This window comes from Uloborus diversus, chromosome 5 (assembly GCF_026930045.1).
Source record: "Uloborus diversus isolate 005 chromosome 5, Udiv.v.3.1, whole genome shotgun sequence".
NCBI classification, from domain to species: Eukaryota; Metazoa; Arthropoda; class Arachnida; order Araneae; family Uloboridae; genus Uloborus; species Uloborus diversus.
The window spans coordinates 16,568,783-16,590,585 of record NC_072735.1 but is presented as its reverse complement, the minus strand read 5'-3'; the positions used below and the strand labels follow the sequence as shown (position 1 = coordinate 16,590,585).

The following is a 21,803-nucleotide window of genomic DNA, read 5'->3' as shown; positions in this document are numbered from 1 at the left end:
GGTGGGAAATTAAACCGAATGTCCACGACATGATTTCATTCTACCTGGATAACTTTGCAGACTGATACATTAAACTTATTTTCCCCCATATGATTGCTGAAATGCAAAAGATGTTGACATAAACATTGCTAGTTACGAATTGTTACCTACCTGTTGATTATTGATATGTTTTTTTTTCTTCTTCTTATAATTGCGCTACGCATTGGTATTTTACCATTTTCAGACCTAGTGAAAAGAACGGCATCCATTCTTTCAAGTAGAACCTCTATCGGACGATAGCCCATAAGCACGACAATTCTGTACCCAGTTTCCCCAACAGATGAAAACACCTGGGATCTCTTGAATGCGGAACTGCACCAGGAATTTTATTTTGCAGAGAGTACTTCATGACATAAGAATAATCAAGGGATCTTTTACATGCCACATATTCGTACGGCATGGAAGCTGTTAATTTTTTGCACCTTGAAAATCCACCAACTGGAGCCAGGTTTGAACTGGCGCCTTCGAGCGAAAGCGGCTGACGCTTAACCACTCTTTTGACAATGGTTATTAGTATTCCTAATAGCTGTTTATTTGCTTGCTTCTAATGAGTCAGAGTTATGGCTCCTTGCCGTTTTCATACCTATTGACTTGAATTTTCAAACATGAAATTTCGTCCAATACTTGTAGTAGTGGAAAGAGATACTCAAACATATATTTAGGAAATGGTGATCATACTTCAATTCCAATGAATATGGAGAAGACGTTTTCCATTTACAAACATGGATTTTTTTTTTCTTTCTTAAACTTCATTAATTTTTCCTCTCCCCGTTTTACAACCATAAAAGACAAAACTACATTCGCATTCCAGAGCTTTAATACGCCACCTTTTCAACTTAAGAAATTAGCCAAAGAGACAAAACATTTCAATTTCACGTAGACGAAGCATATATCTCATTAGACAAAATCATATCCTAAGTAAGTCGGTCGCTTTTGGTTTACCTCCTTCAACCACCAATAGCGAGAGACTGTAGCACCTCCAAACTCCTACAGTACATTTGAATTACGAATGTTAATACAGAATTCGCAATTCAAATTAACTGTAGGAGGCGCTGCAGTCTCTGGCTAATGGCTGCTCAAAGAGGCTTTACTGACATCGCACTTATGCCTTAATTTTAAACAAAACTCGTTAGCCAGAGGCTGCAGCGACTCCTATAGTTTATATGAATTACAAAAGTTGTTAATACAAAAAGTAGTTCACAATTTAAAATGAACTACAGGAGGCTGTGTAGTCTCTGGCTAATGGTTGCTCAAAGAGGCTTTACCAACATCGCACTTGTACCGAAAAAAAACATTAGTCAGAGACTGTAGCGCCTTCTACAGTTTATTTAAACAACTAAAGTTGTTAATACATAGTTAGCAATTCATATAAACTACAGGAGGCACTGCAGTCTCTGACTGCTGAAAGAGTAAAATATCCGCGCAGAATATAAATGTTTTACCTCTTTGTCTAATTTCTTAAATCACTGCAAAGGGGAGTATTCAAGCTGTTGAACTGCTCAGGTTTGGGTTTTGGACTGTCCAAAACTGGTTTGGGACAGGACAGGTGGTTTTTACCGTCCAAGACTGTCTAAAACTGTCCGAAACAGTCTTAAACTGTCCAAAACTGTGCTAAAGCTATAGGAGTGTAATCTAATCAATTCATATTTACTGCAATATTCGTAATGCATAAATATAGATATTAATGAGGTTTAATTAATGAGTATTTGATAATATTTTTCTCCAAAATGTTCATTCAAAAAATATTTTAATTAACAAAATTGCCAATAACTATTACATAAAACTTCCTCATGTAACAGTTGGTAGAGTTATGAAAGGAAATTCATAACACTACCAATGCACCTAATTTCAATTTCATTTATAACTCGAAGGAATGTTATTAAATGTGCAACATTTAGGTTCAAAAAACAAGCTTTATTTTTTAAATGGTTTTTTGAAAATAAGTTTTACATGATGTTTGAACGAAAATTGTTTTTTAAATCATAGATTACAGAAAAAGAAATTTATGATTAAACACTTATATTATAAAACTTGTGCTATTCTTTTTTACTTTCTTCTATATCTAATATATAGAAGAAAGTATTGGATTCGTGCAAATTTTCGAATTTCGAATTTTGACGGATTCGAACGTTTTGAGGTGTGCTGAGTCCATTTCGACCATTTTTGGAAAATGTCTGTCTGTCTGTGTGTGTGTGTGTATGTATGTATGTGTGTGTGTGTGTGTGTGTGTGTGTGTATGTATGTGTGTCACGTCTGTGTGTGACCAGTTTTTTGTGGCCGCTCTACAACAAAAACTACCGCATGAAATCGAACGAAATTTAGTACACATATGTGCCCCTATGTGAACTTGTGCCCATTAGTTTTTGGCGCGAATTCCTCCAAGGGGGGTGGAGCAATGGGACGTTTTTCGAGTTACGCGTGCTTGCTATTCCTCAGGAAGTAACTGGCGGAATCAAACAAAATTTGGTCCATATGTTGGTATTAACAGGAACAGGTGCTGATTCAATTTTGGTGTCAATAACTCAAACGGGGGTTGAGCTGTAGAACGTTTTTTGTCGTCAATTGTGACTGCTGTATCTCAAGAAATAATGAACGGAATGAAAGAAAAATTTATCGGCAAGTAGCCCTTAGTGGGTATAAGAACTGATTTTATTTTTGTGTCAACAGCTAAAAGGGGGGTAGCGCAATCACCCGTTCTTTTTTTCCATTTTGAGTGCCCTATCTCAAGAAGTAATACTACGTTCTGGTTGAAATTTGGAATATATGTGAATCCATATGTAAACAGGCTTTGGTTCTATTTTGACGCCGATCGCTCCAAGAGGTGTTGATTTTTTTTTTTTTTTTTTTTTTTTTGCGAATAAAAATATTTTTATTAATGCAACAATAAGAAAGATAAATCGTAATAGATTGTCGTCTGCGTATTTCTCGTGATTTTAATTGTATGGAAATGATAGGAAATAATTATTATCTCAATGATTTAAAATTTTGAACTGTTGCCATCTTATGTTTGTTAACAAATAAAATATTTGTAATTCATTCAAGCAAGGCTTTTAAAATAACTTTCAATTTTCGTTCTTTGCTTTGCTTTTGCAATAATTCAGACATTTTGATAGTCGTCAAGTTTTTGCAAGTGTCATTTTGTTTTTGTTGGGAATATTGCTTCCTCGTCAAGCATGGGGAGGGATCAGAAAAAAAAAAAAAAAGAAAAATATAGAAGAAAGTTTCGTGATGGCCACAACATACTAGTTTAGTTTTTATTTTTAATATAGTACATTCTGTAACTACAAACAATTGTAATTTATTGGATTTAAGTCAATCATTGCACTATATTTTGAACACTTCTGCATACAAAATGAAATTTTTAATGAAGAATTTAATTTCTACGTAACTGGATTAAAATCCGCTGCATAAATAAGTTACATATATATTTATACTTGAATGTTCACATTGAATAAATATTAAATAGTCAAAAAAAAATTTACACATTTTGTTCTGTTTTTGATTGTTTTCTACAAAATATAGTTTCTCAAAAAATAGTTTTGAACACTTTCGGACACAACGGTTTTGAACAGAATGGTAAAAACCTTGCCAACCCTGCTTTCATTTGCACACATGCATAAACATAGGGAAATTTGGTTACCATTATCAAAAAATAATAATAATAATAATAATAAACTAATGCATACAAATTGAAATTTTAATCAAGAATTCAACTTCTATGTGACTAGATTACAATCAGCTGCATAAATAAGTTGAATGTTCTCCGTTGAATAAATGTTCAATATAAAACATTACTTTGATACATTTTATTCTGTTTTTGATGTTTTCTCACAGAATACAATTTTTCTAAAAATATAGTTTTGGAATATTTCGGACAGTTTTGGACACAAGGGTTTTGGACAGGATGGTAAAAACCAGGGTTTTTACCGTAGTGTCCAAAACTTTGCCAATCCTGGAACAGCGAGTTAAGAAATAAAATAAGCGAAGTTATGACAGACAATAAATAAAAAATGTAGAAATAGAGTATTTTTTTTTTTCTTTATGTCATAAAATTACTTTCAGTTAGAGCATCCGATATTTTTAACAATAATATTACTAAACTGTGGGTTGTTACATGACCAGCACCAATTTTAGTTTTTAGTTAATAACAAGCGAAAAGAATTTTAAAGAAAGTGTGTTAAAATAAACGTTTATCCTTAAATTTCAAGTGAAGTGAAACAAAATCCTGAAAGTCAACTGCTTCAATCAATGGAATAAGCTATGAGACAATCAGGGGAATACAATAATCTGTCGTGATATACGTCAATCATGGAAACTGGGTTAAATCAAGTGTTGTTAATCAAAACAGACAGAGATCTACGATTATTAGTCACAGGAGCAAAATGATCATTCTTTTCAAGGTGAAATATAGTTACGGAATAGTAAAAGAACACTACTAGTTTTTATAAGACCCAGAAATAGATTCGCTGTCGTTAGGCATGAGATCATTTGATTGATTTTATTGGATGCATCCTTTCATTGCTTATAGTAGTATGCAGTTGCAGCTTTGCTTCAGTAATTGTAATACAGGAGTGATAAAGATTTAAATGAGCAAATAAGGAATCAATAAAATACTGAAAATCAATAAAAAAAAGTTTATTAAAATGAGCAAATAAGGGATCAATGAAATACTGAAAATTAATAAAAGAAGTGTATCTTCAATTCTTATTTTATGGACACACCCAAAAAAGAAAGAAAAAAGAAAAGGAAAAACAAAGAAAGAAAGGAATAAAAAAAATTGAATTTGTAACAAAAAATATTAATTTTTTTAATCAAAGATTGCAGACAGGTTTTGAAACATTGTTTTTTAGTTTTTTGATACTCTTCTTTTTCTTTCCTGGTCTTAACGTTTGATAGTTGGTTGTTTCGTATTTCTGAAAATGTTGTATAAATTTCAAAATATCTTTTTAGATTGATTACTGATACTAATTAATAGAAAAAAAGTCCTGATAAATCGTAATATTGAAACATTTAAATCATAATACATGTAAAAATATCAAAATATAAATTATATATGCAATGAAAATGTGTACAATTGTAATATTAAAAGATAATAATCAATTAGGTAAGAAAATATTTACCATCTACAAAAATAAATAAAGAAAAATGCCAATAGAATAATTTTATTTAATTTTTCGTAATATATAAAATTACTTTCAACTCTCAGACGATATTTTTCATGATGCATTACTGGGCTGTAGCAAACTATCAGTGTCTATTAGGAAAAAAGATCGGAACGCGTAGTGAGAACAATAAGAAATATTGTGTGCTTAAAAAAAAAATTAATTTGCATTTTGAAATCTTGAATTCAAATTATGTTTTTCGCAATCACGAGTGTGTATGTAGGCGTGTGTGTTTGTGTGTGGGGGGTATGTGTGTTTGTGTGTAGAGGGTATGTGTATGTGTGTGTGTAGGCATGTGTGTTTGTGTCTGTGTGCTGGCATAAGTGTGTATGAATGTGTGAGTGGGGGGTATGTGTGTGTAGGCATGTGTTTGTGTCTGTGTGCAGGCATGAATGTGTGGGTAGTTGTTTGTGTGTGTGTACGGGTAGGTGTCTGTATGTATGCATGAATGTGTGAGTAGTTGTGTGTACGTATGTGTGTATGTTTTTGTGTGTGTATGTGTAGGTGTCTGTATGTATGCGTGTGTGTATGTGTGTAGGTGTATGTGTGTGCATGTGTATGTGTGTGTGCGTGCGTGTGTAGTTGTGTATGTATGCGCGTGTGTGTAGGACATGGACGCAACCTGGAGACGGCTTTCGCTAGAGGAGCAGCATCGTGAGGACCCGGTCGACGGTGACGCTGCGGAGGGTGGCGCTGAGATAAAATGATAGGACATCAAAACAGTCAAATGAGAACAATAAGCAATCGTGATTGCTCAAAAAAAAAATCGTTTGAATAATAATGTTTTACAGCTTCACAAGCAGAAGTTTGCTTATTTAAAATTTGTAGATTGCATTCCTTCAGCCGCTAATCTTCAACCAAAATCACTTTTTTCCTTTTTAATACAAGCGTATCGCTTCAGCCTTGAAAAATCTTAGAAATGCAATCTGCAAACTAAATAAACTATAAAGGGCGCTGTAGAATCTGCCAATGGCTGTGGAAAGAACAAACAAATACACACCTACTTACAACTGTCCAACGAGACTTCTGCCTTGTTTCGCTCAAAATTGCAATATGTTTTACTTTTTCGAATATTTCCTTAAATCACCGTCACTTTGTCCCGCACGTGACAGCTCATATCCTTATTTATATAGTAGCCAAAATCACGGATCGAGTAATGCTCTGACGTTACCAACAACAAAACTCGCGCCATAGTATGCGTGACGGCATTATTTCATTGTTGAAGCACCAAGAATTCAGAAAGTTACTTATAATATGATGATATTTTTTGGCAATGTTTGATATGCAGGGAAATGCTTCATTTTGACGAGGCTAAACTGCGTCCGGTCACTTAACTGTTTTACTGGTAGGACTAGTTTTATGAGAATGAAGAAACGAAAAAGTGGTTCACAATTAACGCTTTCTACTGGAGTTTAGGGTTAATCCACTGGAGTTAGGGTTAAAATTTCAACTATCAAAATACCATCAAACAGTCAATTGTTTCGTTCAAATGTAGAAGCAATTTTCACCCGTCATGCCTTGATGGCCGATTTTCTAGTATTTCATTAAAAATGAATAATTTCAAAAGGTAGGGGAGAGTGTTGGACCTTGGGACGTTTGTACCTAGGGACACTGTTAATTTCTAAGAATCTACTTTTAGCAGCCATGTTTTTGTTATCTCTAATAGTAACCTTCACCACTAAATGGTGCCATAGTAAAAATCAGTATCAAATGAGTAAAATTGATGATTATGGCAAACAGCAAGTATATGGCAAATAGCCATATACTTGAACCTGAATCATGAAGACTTTCCCATAGCACAACAGGATGTGTCCCAAGGTAGAATATGATGTTGTACCTTGGGACAGCTTGGAACTTTTACTTTCAAAAGAAAAAAAAATAAATATTTTCATTTGAAAATAAAATGGCTGGCAATATTTTATTTTCAAAAAAAAATAAATATTTTCATTTGAAAATAAAATGGCTGGCAATATTTTATTTTCAAACTGTCTGAATTTTAAAAACTATGTTCCATAGAAATATGTTGGAGTATTAAAATGTGACCTTTAGAGCTTAAATTTTGTTCAAATAACTGACGTTAAAAATTAAAATATGAAAAGTGTCCCAAGGTACAACACTCTCCCCTAATGAGCAAAATCTTTTACTTAAGGAATCAAGCATACGTTTGTGATTTCGTAAGCAACAAAATTTCGTTCATTACCCTTGTAAATTATTATTTTTGACTAGCTTTTACCCGCGGCTTCGCTCACGTTGATGTAGTTTTCTTCAATCTATTCAAGTTAATGGTCAACACAGGGAGAGGTCAAATAGTTACTAAAAATGGTTTCTCCCCAGTTTCACCGACATTTAAAATGGCCTCCCCCCTTTAATATATCAAAAAATATGATGAAAACTGAAAATTAGGGGGGGGGTAAATAAATGTCGGCGAAACTGGAAAGATACTCAAAAAATCACACAACATAAATCAGGAAAACGTTCAGGAGTTGTAAAGAAGTTAGCTGGGGTAATTCTCAAAAATTCCAATTTGAGTGAGGTCAACAATTCTTAAATAAAGTCAACCATTTCCCTTATAATCCCCATCTCCATCAAATGGTGTCCAGCGCTACACCTGCTATCTAAATTATTGTATAGCTTCTTACCGGAGAAATCGTCCCAAAATAGGGTCAATAGTCACTACATATCCAGATTCTAATGATGTTCCTTTAGAGTGAGAACACCAAACCTTTAAAATCCCCCACGTGAAGGAAATCGACTGTTTCTTAACAGCGTAAACAGTCCTGATTAAAATACCAAAAAAGTTCAAAGTAAAAATACCATTAAAATCAGAATAAGCACAACAGTTTTTTTTTTTTTAAGTTCCCATTTAAATGAGGACAATAGTACAAAAAACTTCTCATTTCATATAAATTTAAAAAAAAAAACATTAATTGCCACAAAGTTGCGTAAAACTGGAAAATAATCAGCTAAATCCATGTATTATTTGCATATCTTGTGCAAAAAATCTTACTTTAAAATTTAGCTTGAGAAAAGCCTTAAACAGTCGGACGAAAAGCAAAAATAGTCAACAATACAACAATTGTCGCTATCGGCAGGGAGTTGAGATGATACCTTAAATACTATATTGTGTTGAGGAAAGCCTTCGGACATGGAACTAAAAAGGTCATAACTCGTTTTTTATTCTACTTAGAAATTTAGAACCGGTGCCATCTTCAACAGAAAAATCAAAGCTTTCGATGGACATATAATGTTAATATGTGCAAGTATTTTTTCATTCTCATATTAGAGAATTTATACGAAAATTGGGTTTTAAAGCCCCCCTAGGGGGTATTTGCCCACCATAACGGGGTGAAAACTACCCTATGTGTTATTCTGATGCATAATCTATATTATTGTAAAGTTTCATCAAAATCCATTCAGTAGTTTTTGCGTGAAAGAGTAACAAACATTCATACAGACAAACTTCCACATATATAATAGTAGTAAGATGAACTACAGTGGCTCCCAAAAGTGTTCGTACACCTACGACTTTCAATGAAATAGGCCTCTATCCATTGGTTAGAATTAATATTTCGGAATAGGTATTTTATTATAAGATCTATGATCTATTTTTAACAAAACTACATGAAAATTTTTAATAAAACATTAAAACTTAGTTTTTTAAAAATCAAAAACCAAAAAGTGCCGGAAATTTTATCTCATAAAAGTCTTCGTACACTTTGAAAAAAATGTCAAAAAATTAGTAAATAATTTAACTTTTTACTAAGTTATTATTTAGTAGAATACCATGCAGTAGCAACAACTGCTTTTAAGCATCTGGGAATAGATTTCATTGTTTTTTCTTTCTTTTTTTGTGCAATTTCTGAGTGAGTGTTCAGTCGCACTACTAGTCTTACTGTTTCTAATTCGCTTTTCGTTTCAATGGTGTATTTTCAAAATCTAGCCACCAGATGTCTCCAAATATGTTCTATTAAGTTTAAATCTGGCGACTGAGGACATATTTCTAAGCTTAAGGACAAATTTTGAGGCAACAAACGCGAACGTGTGCTTCTTATCGTTATCTTGATAAAAAACAAAGTTGTTTCCGATTACCAAATTTTGGGCTAATAATTAAAAATTGTTTTTTAAAATATTTAAATGAACAGCATAATTCATTATTTCACCAAAAAATTCCAAATTTCCAACTCCTGATGCTGAGATGTACCCTCACACAAGAACACCTTCACCGTCCTGATTAACTGATCCAACTAAGTTCTTAAGATTCAATTACTCTTTTTTTTTTCTTCCATTTACAATTATACAACAATTTAACCCAAAATGTTGAATTTATTTTCATCTATAAGTAAGACGTTGTTCCAAAACGTTTTGAGCTTATTTATCATTGATTTTACGACGGAAAGCGCAAGCTTACTGTTTTTCGCACGAACAAGAAAATTTCTGCGGGAAGAGGTCCCATGTAATCCAGCTAATCAGAAACCTTGGCGAATAATTTTAGGCAAAAATTAAACGTAAAATGTTTCATTCAATTCTGCAGAAACTTTTTCAGTTCTGAAATGTGTATTTTTCATGTTTTTTTTAGCTGTAAACCTCCGATCACGCTTTGTTAACTTTGCCAGTTGACCTTGTCTTACCTTGTTTTCGATCCGATTCTTGTCTTTAAAGCATTTTATCAAGCATTTCACTATAAAACGGTATAAATTAACCAATTTAGAGACATTTCAAACCAATTTACGGCTACTGTGAGGGGAAAAAATCAAATTTCGAATCGTGTTTGTTGTTTTCTACGCATACCTGCCATTTTAAAATAATAAGCAGAATATTAGGGAATAAATACACAAAAAATGAAAGGCAAATGACTTTATAGTATCATTACAATGCAAAAATAATAAAAAAACCACATATGATAATGTTAATTATGAATTTATTCGAAAATATTTCAGTGTACGATGACTTTTGTGGTGTATCTTTTCTCTGTCTCTTCGTTTTTTGACAAATTTCAAAAATAAAATGTGGCAATATTTTGAAAAAACTACTGGGTTTCATTCAGAATAACATAGGAATGATGTGAAAAAAAATTGGACTTCATATTCGAATTCAGTTTTGCGTTATTTTGGTTTTACTTCAAAATTTCAAGGTGTACGAACACTTTTGGGAGCCACTGTATATGAGCTGTCACTATAGTTCATTTCTATTCCTGTAGCATAGTATCGCCTTCCCAAGATTTGATTTAAGGAAATGAATACGAAGCTGAGACTACGCATAATTTAAAACTTAAATGCTTACTATTTTTCTCAACAGAAGAACATGTGACAAAAATATTTGCTAACGGAAAACTTGTGCCACAGTCAAGTGGCGTTAGATACTGTTTCTAATAAAATAAAATCGGTAATATTATAATCACATGGTTTTCAATTCTCACTGTTAGACGGTTAAATTTTTATTTCCGAAATAAATGGCTTTCGGATTTCGTTATTTAATTTTTCTCTTATTATATTATTTAAAATCTCTGATTCACTTATTTAAAGTTTCAGTAGCTATCAGGTTATTTCAAATCCATCATAGAAAATATTTAATACGGTTATAGTGAAGAGATAAGATTTTTAATGAGATCATCTGTTCATTTGACTCTAGAATAAGTCTTTTAAAACAAGATATTTTTTTCACGTAAACTTTCATTAATATGATTATTATGTCAACTATCATACAAAAACATTTCGGAATTAGAAATAATTAAAATATCAGTTCTAAGCTGCATTTTTTCATCGTTACTTATAAAATCAGATCTTTCTGATATATTTCCAATAAAATAACAAAAATCCAACTTATTTACGTTGGTCTGACTGTTTTACTTTGAATACATTTATCAATCGCCCTTGATTCTCAAAAGATTCTTAAAATGCTCCTTATTTAAAGATTCTAAAAAGAAACAATAACCTTGAACAAAGTGACTACAATCAATTCCAAGAGCATCAAATTTAACGTCAAGTTTTAATGTACAGATTCTACACTAACGGCTCCAAAATTTTCAGTGATGTTTACAAAGAGAGAGATTTGAAACAACTCTATCAACATTTATTTTCCACGGTTGTTTTAAATATCTTAAAAGTTACCGATAGGCTTAGGAAACGGAGCCATTCATCCCAATCCTCCGGGGAAATTAATTCCCCCTTCTCCTTGGCTCTCCTTGAGACTTATCGATTCTCCGTGTCGTCTTCATCTTCATCGTTTGCCACCTCTGCTCCCCAGGGGGTCAAAAGTCAAGAAATCGATAGCAGCTATCAGTTGCTAGGTTATTAATGATTTTCTGCGCCTAAGGCACTCGTAGAAATTGATTGCCCTGGGGATAAAGATCGTCCAATCCCAGCATTTGTCGTCTCACTAAATGTGCTTTTCAAAACGCTGCCTGGTACCCGATAAGACGTAATGAGATGTGCTCATATTTTATTGGCGGCGAGTGTTTATTAAGTTTGGAATGCGACTGCAATCTAAAAATCGCGAAATATTTTTATGCAAACGTATTTCGGTTGGCAAATATGCGATAACAGTTATTTTACGGTGTTTTGACGCTAAAATTCCTCAGCAATTTGTACGGTTATAAATCGTCAGATTTCTCCTGTTCTAACAGCAAAGAAAAATGCAAGTTTTCTTGCAGCTAATTGTGCATATATCCTCAAAAAAGGTTAATGATATTATTAAAGCCGAGATGATTTATTCAGATTCAATTGAGGCACAGAGAAGCAAAGGGATGTATGTGGCAAAATTAAAAATTTGGAGATAACCAGTACACATGGTAGGTGAAACTTTCCTCTGTGTTGGGGCAGGAGATGGTACTAGTAGCCCTGGTAGTTGCTGCAATGCAGCATGATTTAGAAAAAAAATTCAATGAAAGCCTACCTAGGATGTTATCTTTAAACGCATTTTACTCAAAACTTGAAAATGTCCACTTACATCCCTTTGCTTCTCACTGTCTCAATTGTTTATCGGATGATGAAATATCACGATACCAAAGATGTCATTCAAATTGTCAAATTCAAGTGCTCGTCCAATGACGAATATCACGTTAGCCAACGATGTCATTCACTTTGTCGAATTTAAGTGCTCATCTAACCGCTGATTTCTTACTCCCAAAAAGAAATAATAAATACAAAAAAATTTTGGTAGCTTTGGAAATGTTAAAAAAAAAATTGTTTAACCTTTTCGATAAGTTTTCGCTCTCTTAATTTTCTGACATTCAAAACGTTCTCATTTGAAATGTATTTCCTAAACTAAGTTCAAAATTGGGTTTTCACAATATTCAATGTTAAATTTTTAACCCAAATCTTTACACGAAAAAGAAATATATTCTTTTTCGTGAAAGAAATATATTGTTTTTAGAGAAATATTCTATTTCACATACTAATCGAACTAGTATTATGTTTATCATTGAATTCTTTCCCATGATTATTTGAAAAAAAAAAAAAGAAAACTGAGCTGAAGTTTGAAAATTTAAATGGCAGGCATATCTTACAGGATAAATTTGAATAAAATAACTTCTAACTTCTAGGATAATAAAAAAGGAATGTTTGGGGTATTATGGTTCAAATATCACAATTTGAATTTTTTATTATGTGAATATGCAACTTTTTAAAAACTCTACAAATTTGATCCGAATTAACTGGAGATATCAATAAACGGTGGCCGGAGAAAAGAGGTTCTGTTGTACATATTTTGCTTAATAGATGCATTATTTGAATGAAGAAAAATAGGATGAAACACAATTTCGAGCCTTTTTAGGAAAACTCTCTCCAACAAGTCTCTCCTACAGCTTTTTCCTACAACAGCTCCTACAACTGTCTCGTGCAACTTTTTAAAAACTCTACAAATTTGATCCGAATTAATCGGAGATCCCGATAAACGGCGGCCGGAGAAAAGGGGCTCTGCTGTACTTATTTTGCTTCAGAAATGCATAATTCGAAAAAAGAAAAATAGCATGAATCAAAATTTTGAACACTTTGGGAAAACTCTCCCCAACAAGTCTCTCGTACAACTTTCTCCTATGACTACAACTCTTACAACTTTTTAAAAACTCTACAAATTTGATCTGAATTAACCGGAGATCCCGATAAACGATGGCCAAAGAAAAGAGGTTCTACTGTACATATTTTCCTTCGATGATGCATTATTAGAGTTAAGAAAAATAGGATAAAATATGATTTCGAACGTTTTTAGAAAATCTCTCCTACAACTATTCCTACAACAGCTGCTACAAACTGTCACACTTGCATCTTTTTAAACTCTACAAATTTGATCCGAATTAACCGGAGATACCGATAAACGTCCGCCAGACAAACGAGGTTCTACTGTACATATTTCTCATCAGAGATACATTATTCGAAAAAAGAAAAATAGGATATAACAAAATTTTCGAACGTTTTAGGAACACTCTCTCCAACAAGTCTCTCCTACTAATTTCTCCTACTACAACTCCTACAACTGTTTAAAAACCCAACAAATTCTATCTTTACGAATTTAATCCGAATTAACCGGAGCTCCCTATAAACGGCGGCGGACAAATGAGGTTCTACTGTACATATTTTGCTTCATAGATGCATTATTTGAAAAACGAAAAATAGGATGAAACAAAATTTCGAACGCTTTAGGAAAACTCTCTCCAACAAGTCTCCCCTACAACTTTCTCCTACTACAGCTCCTACAACTTTTAAAAAAAAACATACAAATTTAATCTTTATGAATTTGATCTGAATTAACCAAAGGTCCTGATAAACGGGGACTGGACAGACATTGTTCTATTGTACATATTTTGCTTCATAGATGCATCATTCAGAAAAAGAAAAACAAGATGGAACAAAATTTCAAACGTTTTAGGAACACTCATTCCAACAAGTCTCTCCTACAACTTTCTCCTACTACAACTCCTACAACTTTCTCCTACTACAACTCCTACAACTGTTTAAAAACCCTACAAATTCTATCTCTACAAATTTCAACCGAATTAACTGGAGATCGCGGTAAACGGCGGCGGACAAATGAGGTTCTACTGTTTATATTTTGCTTCATAGATGCATCATTTGAAAAAAGAAAAATAGGATGAAACAAAATTTCGAACGCTTTAGGAAAACCCTCTCCAACAAGTCTCTCCTACAACTTTCTCCTACTACAACTCCTACAACTGTTTAAAAACCCTACAAATTCTATCTCTACAAATTTGATCCGAATTAACCGGAGATCCCGGTAAACGGCGGCGGACAAATGAGGTTCTACTGTTCATATTTTGCTTCATAGATGCATCATTTGAAAAAAGAAAAATAGGATGAAACAAAATTTCGAACGCTTTAGGAAAACCCTCTCCAACAAGTCTCTCCTACAACTTTCTCCTACTACAACTCCTACAACTGTTTAAAAACCCTACAAATTCTATCTCTACAAATTTGATCCGAATTAACCGGAGATCCCGGTAAACTGTGGCGGACAAATGAGGTTCTACTGTTCATATTTTGCTTCATAGATGCATCATTTGAAAAAAGAAAAATAGGATGAAACAAAATTTCGAACGCTTTAGGAAAACCCTCTCCAACAAGTCTCTCCTACAACTTTCTCCTACTACAACTCCTACAACTGTTTAAAAACCCTACAAATTCTATCTCTACAAATTTGATCCGAATTAACCGGAGATCCCGGTAAACGGTGGCGGACAAATGAGGTTCTACTGTTCATATTTTGCTTCATAGATGCATCATTTGAAAAAAGAAAAATAGGATGAAACAAAATTTCGAACGCTTTAGGAAAACCCTCTCCAACAAGTCTTTCCTACAACTTTCTCCTACTACAACTCCTACAACTGTTTAAAAACCCTACAAATTCTATCTCTACAAATTTGATCCGAATTAACCGGAGATCCCGGTAAACGGCGGCGGACAAATGAGGTTCTACTGTTCATATTTTGCTTCATAGATGCATCATTTGAAAAAAGAAAAATAGGATGAAACAAAATTTCGAACGCTTTAGGAAAACCCTCTCCAACAAGTCTGTCCTACAACTTTCTCCTACTACAACTCATACAACTGTTTAAAAACCCTACAAATTCTATCTCTACAAATTTGATCCGAATTAACCGGAGATCCCGGTAAACGGTGGCGGACAAATGAGGTTCTACTGTTCATATTTTGCTTCATAGATGCATCATTTGAAAAAAGGAAAATAGGATGAAACAAAATTTCGAACGCTTTAGGAAAACCCTCTCCAACAAGTCTCTCCTACAACTTTCTCCTACTACAACTCCTACAACTGTTTAAAAACCCTACAAATTCTATCTCTACAAATTTGATCCGAATTAACCGGAGATCCCGGTAAACGGTGGCGGACAAATGAGGTTCTACTGTTCATATTTTGCTTCATAGATGCATCATTTGAAAAAAGGAAAATAGGATGAAACAAAATTTCGAACGCTTTAGGAAAACCCTCTCCAACAAGTCTCTCCTACAACTTTCTCCTACTACAACTCCTACAACTGTTTAAAAACCCTACAAATTCTATCTCTACAAATTGTATCCGAATTAACCGGAGATCCCGATAAACGGCGGCGGACAAATGAGGTTCTACAGTACATATTTTACTTCATAGATGCATCATTTGAAAAAAGAACGAGCTGATTGTGTGCATCACATGACTTCCTTTTACTCCAATTTTAATGTCATTTTCCCATTATTGGCAATATTAATGTGATTCAATAGTTTATTCTCTAAATATCACCACCAGTGGCCAAATTAAAACAAGATTTTAAAAAAAAAATCGCCAAAATTTTCGCCAATTTATCGTTGGCGACAAAACTTGGCGACCAAAAAACTGGCTGTATATCACCAAGTATCCGCCAAATTATAACACCACTTGAGTATGCATCGAAATTAACAATGATTTCCCCACAAAAAGGGACGAAAGACCCCTTTAAAAACACCCGAATGCAACCAAAAGGGGAGGTGCACAACTAGACCCCACTAGGAGTCTACGTACCAAATTTCAACTTTCTAGGACATACCGTTCTTGATTTATGCGATGTACATAAGCGCACATCCGCACATACGCACATACATACGTACATACGGACGTCACGAGAAAAGTCTTTGTAATTAACTCGGGGAGTGTCAAAATGGATATTTCGAGTGTTTATACGTTCTTAGGCACTTATCCGCGTGTGGTCGAGTCGAAAAAAAAACTCAACATTAATTCGGGGGTGAGCAAAATGGAAATTAAGGCCGAATTTTGAGTGAAAATTTTTTCGCGAATACAATACTTCCTTTTTTTGTAAAAGGAAGTAAAAATAGGATGAAACAAAATTTTGAACGCTTTAGGAAAATCCTCTCCAACAAGTCTCTCCTACAACTTTCTCCTACTACAACTCCTACAACTTTTTAAAAACCCTACAAGTTTAATCTCTTCAAATTTGATCTGAATTAACCAAAGGGGTCCTGATAAACGGGGACTGGACAAACAAGGTTCTAGTGTACATATTTTGCTTCATAGATGCATCATTCAGAAAAAGAAAAACAGGATGGAACAAAATTCCGAACGTCTTGGGGTAACTCTCTCCAACAAGTCTCTCCCAAAGTTTCGACACAATAAAGATCCCATCCCCCCCCCTTCGCATCCTCAGATAAACATTCCCAGCCCTTATGGCATAATTCACTGGCTCAACAGAAAAGGTTTTCAGCCTTGTCAGGAGAAACGGTCTCGGTTGCGGGAAGATATTCCTTTGTTTCTCCTAAAGTCACCTCTCCTTTCATTCCTCTACGTTGTCATGACAACCCTTCGCCATTGCAGGCAGACGGTCAATAACCGGGAATGGCAAATAGTCGTCTGAACATTGTTTGCTCTCCTCTCGGTACAGTTTCGTATTTTGTGTACAGATGGGCGAATCTTTTGTTTTCGTAGGGTGCTGTTTATTAAGTTAGTGTCATGGCTACTGGTATTCTTTGCTAGTTTGTATAGCTGCCAATAAATAGGACTTTGCTCCAATGCGTTATATTTATCTGCATTGTATTCCATGATCAATAAAGGAATTGAAACTACATTGTATACGTATGAATTGTAGTGTTTTAAGCAGAGCCATTTTAGCAGCTCAGAGTTTCATAAGCACAAAAAAATTTCATTCATATAGGGTGATAAGAAATGGTGGACCCGATTTGAAAAAATCATATTTTCGAAACTACTACACACACAGGTCCGTCATTTAGAGGGGGTCTGGAGGAGAGGACAATTACCCCCCCCCCTCCGACTTTGAAAAATCAATGTATTTCCATATACGTGGACGTGATTATGCTTGTTGTTTCTTTTTTTTGGGGGGGGGGGAGGGTATAATACTATGCATCAAGCACATGCCCTTTGTCCCTCCTGGAAAAATTTGAAATGAAGAGTCTGTACACACGTTACCATAAGTTTGCGGTGCCCAATATATGACCCGCTGGCCAAAAGAGGACCGCAATGCTGATCAATGTGCCCGTTGTTATGTTCAATATTGCGAATAAAAGAATATGTTCTCGAACTTTCCAAAACAATCGATCATCTTCATTTGAGAACGAATGTTGAAAATTTACAGACAAATAGTCAAAAATTCGTTTCTTGGAAAACAGACGAAAACTTTGTATGATGCAGTAATGATAACAACTATTCTTGGTTTGCAATTTTCTTTCTCGTTCCGTGTTTTGTCATTACACACAACTCTTTTAACTGCTGCTTGCTTGATTTTTTTTTTTTTTTGTAACACTAAGTTTCAGGTGTGGTTTCTTTGTAAGATAGGAGTTAGTTGAAACCTTATCTTTTGCAGATTTGATCCAGGTAAAGCTAATACACGATTAACTGACAGCTGCACATATAAAAATAGTGCAATAAATAAGTTTGAAGAAACGTGATTTTCTTTCGTTAAAATGTCAAAATAGTCCACACAATCTGAATCAGTGGTGTTAATTTTCAAGAAATATCACACCAGAAAGCTTTTTTTGAATTAGGACACTTACAATTTCAAGTTGTTTCACTTTCCTTAAGTTAGATTGAGTAGTTAAAAAATAACAATAAATAAACAAGATTAATTGAAATCACTTTCTTTGTTAATCTAGTCAGTGACCTCCAAGTTAATCACACGAAATTAATTTATCTATTCTGAAAAGTGATGAGGAGGAGAACGTTGATCAGACTCATTTCATTTTTAATGAGAGCAATTTGATTTATAGAGCAAAGGTCGCAATATAAGGTCAAGTGAAAGAGAAAACCAGAAACAAATAAGCCACAACGAAGGAAAAGGGCTTTTTAAAACTAGCAATGATTTAATTTTGACATTCTAAAGGCAAATATAACGCAAAATTATTTGAAACTAGTGGTACCGCACGGCTTTGACCGTAGTTGAAAATTAAAAGGTCATTCGGTTCGCCTGTATATTTACAAATAATGGATGACGAATTTCTCGCCAATTGGCTATGTTCATTCGCTCTCCCATTCCACGTCATGATAATTTCGTAGTTTACTTGTCCATCTTATGGTAATTTTGCTCCGGTAAACTTTCTTAAAATTGAAATAGAAACAGAACAAAATCGAATTTTCGAAAAATCGCTTCGAGGTGCGCACCCCCATGCTACAAACTAACTCTGTGCCAAATTTTATGAAAATTGGCCGAACGGTCTATGCGCGTCACAAACATCCTACAGACATCCAGACAGAGAGACTTTGAGCTTTATTATTAGTAAAGAAGATCGCCAATATTTTACTGAGCATAACACTAATTTGTTACTAAACTTTAAGACTATCAATTACACAGGGCAACGGTTATTTTAGTGCCTGAATGTTTGAAACTTATTTCGTGTATTATTGGTGCTCTGAATTCAAATATGACACAAGTTTTTGCCTATAAGAGCTCAAATTTCTCAGATATAACTTTTTTGTGAAATATATACTTGACACGAGTTTAAGTTAAAACCCCAAATCAAACAAAATACAAAGCGTGTTATTTTCATTGCTATTATATCATACAAGTATCAGAGCCTGATTACCAAGCAGGGCCAACTGGAACGCAGTCTTCGGCAACTAAATGTCTAAAATTTCTCTAGTCTATTATTTAAGAGAAGGAAAGAAAATTAATGTTTTCATTTATTTATTTACATTTCCTTGTGTGCATTTATGGTGTGGGATGATCTGTACTCCAGCAAATATTTTGAACTGGTAGTGGACGGATTCCTCAAATACCCTGTGTTTGTATGATCTGACTACAGAGGGCCCCGAAAAAATGTCTGACCTAGGATCATCAACCGAGACCTTAATTGGGCCTTGCAGATATTATATACAAAGATCTGACTCATCACACGTCGCATGAAGCGAACATTATGTAAGGTAAGAACTCAACAATTGACCTTAATTCACTGAAGCGTTGTTAGTAAACGTGACAGACATAAAATCCTGTAGTTGGTTTAGAAGGGCACAAAATGTAGTTAAAACTGCATATGTGTTTATAACAGGAGTACTGATTGAAAAAAGTGAAGCTGATAGAGAAAAACTGAACTCTCATGTTTAGACTCAGAGCCCCAAATATAGTTAAAATCAGTTCTGGAACTCTGAGCAGCAATGAAAGAAATTTTTTTGTTGACCTGTGTTTATCAATCTTTGAGAGAGAGGTAATGAAGTTTATTTAATAAAATCAGACACGTGCTGTTTTATTTTGAGAACGGGGTTATAATGAAGAAAGTTACAAAATCAGAGCAACAGCAATGTTTTTTTTTCCTTTGAAGAAAAGCGGAGCTGAAATTGAAAATGTTAGAGAAAATGATTAATCAAAAAAAGAAAAAAAAAAGCCTGTATATTTACAAATAATGGATGATGAATTTCTCGCCAATTGGCTACGTTCATTCTCTCTCCCATTCCACGTCATGATACTTTCGTAATTTACTCGTCCATCTTATGATAATTTTGCGCCGGAAATTGTTCTTAAAATTGAAATAGAAAAAGAACAAAATCGAATTTTCGAAAAATCGCTTCGAGGTGTACACCTCCATGCTACAAACTAACTTTGTGCCAAATTTCATGAAAATCGGCCGAACGGTCTAGCCGATATGCGCGTCACAGAGATCCTGACAGACAGAGATCCCGATAGAGAGACTTTCTGCTTTATTATTAGTAAAGATTTCAAAGAGAGCAATAATGCAATTAGTATCATTTTAAAAGGACGACACCTTATTATACTGCGCTTTAATACATCAGTCAGGGCGATAAAGTAGTTACCCAGGTAGCACACGCAAAGTTTAAGCATTTCATAAACGATATAAAATGGTTGTCACATCTTTGACAACTATTTTTGAACGTTTATAAAATTACGACAGACAGTCCTCAGAGACAGTACCTGGTTCTACTTAATTTAGTGTCTCTAAAAAGGGCAGTAATTTAGTTCAGTAAGTCCAAGTGGGAGATTTTGGTCTCTTGAAAAGCGCATTAGTATTAAACACAGTTGTATAGGGGAAATGAGGTTAAAATCCAGCTTTTTATTGAGAAGACCAGTGTTAATGAAACAATTTATGTATTCAGTTCATAGTAGATTCTCATTGATTACACACAAAGCAAAAACATTAAATTTGGTTGGATTGATTACATTTAGAAAAACATTTAAAAAAGCATGTTTTGATACCCCGACTTCACCCCATGGTAGGGTAAAATAGGGGTAGTACAAAAAGTAATATATGTTCGGACAAAATACGTAAATATTGTCTTTAAAATAAGAATAAAGTCAAATAAATAGATCTTGGTTTTATATTAAGGTGCAGATGCATGTAAAAAACGTATTACTCAATTCAAGGAATAATGTCACCGATTTTCGAAATTGGGTTCAATTAGTATGCCGAGAAAATTGCTAAAATTGTCAAACATCCTTAATTTTGGGAACATTTAGTGACTTCTCTGATTTGTTAATATTTTGTTTATATTATTCAGTATCATAATAAGTTGCCATGAGGGCAACAAGGCGATATATCGTCAATTTCCCGTCAAACCAATATACTATCTTGTCAGATGATGCTAAGCAGGAAACACACCAGGAAAGTGGTGCTTCAAAAACTAAGATAATTTTTAATGAAAATTAGCAGAAGAAACACCAAACGTAGCCAGATAACCACAAATTATGGGCATAAAAGCGTAAAATAACATTTATTTTTAAAATTTATAATTGTAACATGCAACGTTTAATTAAACCTCACCAGACCCCCAAATTACACCATCTCTGAAAACAAATAATAATAAACATAATTCTTACTTTTATATATATACATCTGTTAATGTACAGATGTTCTGCTACAATTCTATACTAAAATTAAGTTTAGTTAATTGTTAGTTAATAAAGATGTTAGAGAAAGGTTCACCAACGCTTGCTCTTACTCAACATATGCAATCGGCACAAACATAGTTTTTAAACATTTAACTTGGTTTTCGATTCTTAAAAAAAAAAAAAATATTGCCGTTTAGCTTTATCTGTGTCTCTAAAAAAACTAATTATCTTTTTCAAAAGGGAAAAAATGGATGTTTTAAAATATTCTCCCCCTTGATGGATCCACTTCCTCTAACTGTATAATTTATTATAACACA

General features: G+C 33.8%; 1 protein-coding gene across 1 annotated transcript in view; it reads right to left on the bottom strand.

Annotated features, from left to right (window-relative positions):
• LOC129222283 (stathmin-1-A-like) overlaps window positions 1-21,803 on the bottom strand; it is a 39,819-nt gene that overhangs the window by 13,046 nt on the left and 4,970 nt on the right. The window lies entirely within an intron of this gene.